The sequence below is a fragment of the Xiphophorus couchianus genome, chromosome 4 (genome assembly GCF_001444195.1).
Source record: "Xiphophorus couchianus chromosome 4, X_couchianus-1.0, whole genome shotgun sequence".
Taxonomy (NCBI): Eukaryota; Metazoa; Chordata; class Actinopteri; order Cyprinodontiformes; family Poeciliidae; genus Xiphophorus; species Xiphophorus couchianus.
The window spans coordinates 24469861-24474676 of NC_040231.1; the positions used below are offsets into that span (position 1 = coordinate 24469861).

Sequence of the window (4816 nt, forward strand, 5' to 3'; positions counted from 1 at the left end):
AAACTGTGTAAAGAACACGCAACCTATCCAAGGACAACCTTCGGCCCACTACCTCTTGCCCAACGACTGTCAGAGAAAAGCTCCAGTCAACCTACAATGAATATTCAGGCATAGAAACTGGATAGATGGATGAAAACCAAAATGTGACAAATCCCTGGCACCCGCATCATAACCCACACACATGTATCATATGGGTTGTCATAATGGCACTGACCGCACACTCTCTGAATAACTGCTCTGGACCAAAACATCTAATGAATGTGATGCTGTTTATTCCCTAGGGCTCTATGATGTTAGGAAAGCATGCAGCATGCAATTATGTTGGCAAATGTCTTCATAATGATATGACTTGTGACAAATAAAAAATAAGTAAATGGACTTAATGTCTTTCTGTGTTGAGTTCAAAACAACCACAGACCTCAGATAATGAATAGTCCATCCAGCTACTGGAAGAAATAGATTATTAACATCTCAAAAGGATTTTTGTTTCCGGCTGGCATCTGTTGTTTTTTGGCTCTAAAACAACTTAATGTCATGTTTGTTAAAGTATGACGCAGGAGCAGGCAGATAGAGAAGCAAACAGGCGGTGATAAGTGGCTTTAATGAAGGAAGAGCAAACGTACAAGCAGACACGATAAACATCAGAGTGCAACACGAGAAAACAACGAGGGAGTAGAAGACAAAATATACTGGATAAAAAGATTATTTTTGTAGGCTATCCATTATGATCTACATGTAAGAGTGCATTGTAAAAGACCTTTATCTATTTACCATTATTAACAGTGTAGATGCTATAAAAAAATTACATTGAATTTCATGAGAATATGAAAGAGAAGGAACACAACAAAATAGTGAAAACTAAATTGCCTAACAGTCATTTGGCTTAAAATTCAAAATTGTAACAGAATAACATGTAGAGTACCATAAAAACATAAAAAACTATTTGGGTCTTATAGATTTCTTCAATTTTGAGATTAGACAAAGGCAATCTGAATAAGAATAAAAATGTGGTTTTCAAACGATGATTTTGAAAATACATGACAGTTGACGATTTCTTACATTAAGCATTTGTGATAATTACTTATTAGTCTTTTACATCAACAGGGGAGGCTTCCCCCCCTCTTGTTTCTGTTGATTATTGTTAATTCAGTCATATTTGAGCGTTTAGTGTTAAGGCGTGTTATAGCATCTTAAAAAATGTCAGTCTGACATTTGACTCAGTCATACCTGTTTTTGAATCTCAAAATTGGGGCATGATCTTTTCATTTCAGGTAACTTCAAGTTGTTAGACATCTTCTATTTCAAGTGTTATGACCAGGCATGCAGTGGTTAAGGTGCAGAAAATTATTGTTTATTAACAAATGGATTGTGAATGTCTGAGTAAGACATGGACAATGAGTGCATAAGGAAGTGCAAAAACAAAGACAAACTCAAACGTGCATGAGGAGGGGAGCTGAGGCCTGACAGCAGAGTACCACAAGCGTCAAGAGGCAGAGTGGACCCCGAAGGTGGAGACGGCCAGGTTTAAATATTCTGTGCTACAAATGAACAGATCAGCAATACCATAGAGGGGAGGAGCACAAACGCAGACAACAAAAGCACCCGCAACCCAGCCCATAAGGCCCGGGCCGCAACGCAAGGATTTGTTGATTCTAGATGTCAGGCAGCAATCAGGCCTGAGTCCAGAGAACGTAAATTTAGCTTCCTGAAAATATGATTAAAATTATTTATTTCATTTGTATTTTTCAAAGGATCTGAAACAAAAAACACACACACACATACAAATCTGTTAGCTTGCTTGTATTTTCAAAATTGTATATTTTTTGTTCAGTGGTTTAGCTGACTTGTGATGTTTGAGCTCAACACAACACCGGCAGGAACGGCAGAGCAACGTCTATGTCATTAGATTACGCTCCCAATAGTGACAAAAATGACCTTCTCTGATCTCCTGTGTGTGAGTTTGTGGGTTTCAGCAGGAAGATAGTCCTATAAATGAAGTCTTCTGGAAAAAAAGATTTCTCTGTTTTAATCTGAGTCCAAATGGGCATGAAGGACAATGCGATTCTACTGAGAGTTCAGAGTGAACCACATTTCTGCAACCTCAGGGAATGGCTTCGGCAAGTAAACAGAAGAAAAAACAATGCATGACCTACATGCGTCCCAGTCCTAATTCCTCCAGTCAATGCCGATGATGTGAGTTTCAACCGACTGGATGGGAGACAAGAAAACAAGAGGGCACAACAGATGGAGACTTTAAAAACGACTCCCCTCCCCGTGTCATGTCGCATGTTATATCTTCTACACATGTCTGAAAATTTAACACAGCAAACGGATGGCCGGAGATTGCACACCGAAGGCCCCAAAAGCGTTTTGTTTTTGAGACTGTATTTGTCAAATACAGCCTTGGAATATCTCCGATGCCTTTGAGACACACATTTTCTTTTTTTCTCTCTCTCTGCAAAGTCCGGCATAAATAATCCAGCCAAGTGGAGATCTCTTTTCTCACTGGCTGCGCTCTCATGCCATTAATCTGCCTCGATCGGTTGGATCTTCGCCTCCCTCCCTGTGAGAGAAGGAAGAGGAGAAAGAGATAAACAACCAAACAGACAAATTCAAAGCACAGAGAGGAGAGGGCTGAAGAGAAAACAGAAAGATAAACACATATGAAGAATGGGGGGATAAAAGTGTATTAAAATGCAAATCATTTTACCTGGAGAACACTGGTGTTTTTCTTCTGCTTGTCTTCTAAGAAAGTAACTAATTGATCCGTCCATGGTGGGGATTGCCTCTCATCACAGGCTGATTGACTGTCTGTCAAGCGCACTCACTTTGGAGAACGCTCAAATGCACAAGGCATTCATCTCTATCAACCACACACGGCGCGCATGCATGTGTGCCGAGACGCGTGAGCCGTGACAGGACCTTCCACACCTAAGCGTCGGTCCCAGACGCAGGCGGGAGAGACAAGTTTGACAAATGAAGACAGAATTATTTAGATGGGAGATGCGACCAAGTGAGCGTCCCAGGCATGCCGGCGCACAGTGTGGGACTTGGGGCCTCACAGATGGAGAGTCTGCTGAGGTGAAACCAGAGAAAAGCTCAGAGATGATGGTGGTTATAGCTTCAAGTTGGATTGCCAGTAGAGAAATGAACAAATGCAGCGTAAAAATTGGGAAAGTGATGCTGCTTGTTGTTACCTTGCTCCTGAAGCATTTGCACAAAATTCTCCTCCTGTAAAGAAAACAAATCTCAAAGAAGTGTTGCTCTCTGCATTAGGGCGGCTGCGGGGCTCAGGTTGTAAATGGGTTGACCACGTAGCCGGTCAGGGGTAAAGCTCCCCGTTTGACGGTCAGCTGAGGCATAAGCTGAAAGAGAGGTAAGCTCAGCCTGAGGAGGAACAAAAAGAAAAGGAAATGCATCCTTTTTATAAATAAATGTGACCCAAGGGGCAAATGGTGCAAGCAGAGTGTTTCATTTCCTTGTCTGCAAGTGGAAACTAAATTATTAGATTTATTTGAGCTTTTTCTTCCTGAATTAACATGTCGAATAATCAGCTTTATGCTGGGTTTATTTCAAATAAACTGATCACATGAGCAATGCAGGAAATAGAATGCAGCGGCGTGTTAGAGAGCCGCCCGCAGCATCCTGCGGACGGCTCAAGATGGAAAATTGTAATCAAGGCATTGTCGGGTTTGATGCCTGTTGACAGTCTGAAACTCAGCATCTCGGTAATGACGTATTGCGTGCTTCACGCTCCACCGTGCTGTGGACAAGCTGCCAGCCATTCTGCTCGCCACATTAAGGTCAGAGGCCATGTTGGGATACGGATGGTGGAGGGAGAGCAGCTCGAGGCAAGATCGTGTTTGTGGGCGGACAAAAAGACGCACTGTCTTTGTTTTCATTGTTCCCATTTGCCCACAGGACTGTTATCATCCTGGCTTGCTCAGTCCGTAGGATCCTCGGTGGTTATAGGGTTGGGGGGGTTGAGCAAATCATCCAACTGTGTAAAGATGGAAAGCTTTCCCTTAAGGAGCTGGAGTAGATGCACCACAGTGAACCCTTCTCAAAGGTTGACTCATGGTCTTGTTTTCAATTACTATTGTTGTATAAACACAATCCATCAATTAAATTGTTCTTCTTGTAATTTTATACTATACAGGGTATTTTTATGATGCTATACTAGCACAATGTGAACATACAGTTTTAATATTATTTATTTTTTAAATTTTATTCAAACTTTCAGACTTTCTTAACTTTCACTGTTTTTAAAACTCTACTGCATAAACCAGGTCATGACCAGCTGCATACTTTCCCCTCAGAGTATACAAAGAGTATACATTTACTGTATACTCTTTGTATAATACACAGTAAGATCCTCTGTATGTTCTGAATGCTAGAACATACAGTAAGAGATAAATAGTCTACTTTTCATTTGAAGCCTTTAAGTACCAATAACTAATCAAATAATCTGCCTGAAAAATTGTTTTTCACAGATTATCGGTCACATACTGCCGTGGCATGGTGACAGCTTTAACAAAATGTGTGAAAACATATTGTTACATACTGCAGCATAAAAAATAAAATAAAATTTGACCCTATAGTATATATTCTTCTAGTTTTATTTCTATGGTATTGTTGTATATAATTTATTAAAATATGATTAAAAGCTTCAAAAACAACTAAATGTTTCAATTAAGGATAACATAAAATTATATATGAGCTTAAAGTAAATTTCAAAGGAGTCAGTGTCTCATCAGTCACGAATCTCTGAGGAATCTCATGAATCAGAGTAAAAAGGACAGATGGCTTGCATCAT

General features: G+C 40.2%; 1 long non-coding RNA gene across 1 annotated transcript; it reads right to left on the minus strand.

Moving 5' to 3' along the window:
• Positions 1-2448: 2448 nt before the first annotated feature.
• On the minus strand, positions 2449-4298 carry LOC114142643 (uncharacterized). Its single transcript, XR_003595087.1, has 2 exons — positions 2711-4298; positions 2449-2563 (listed from the first exon to the last, which is right to left on the minus strand). It is a non-coding gene; the product is annotated as an uncharacterized LOC114142643 (long non-coding RNA).
• Positions 4299-4816: the final 518 nt, after the last annotated feature.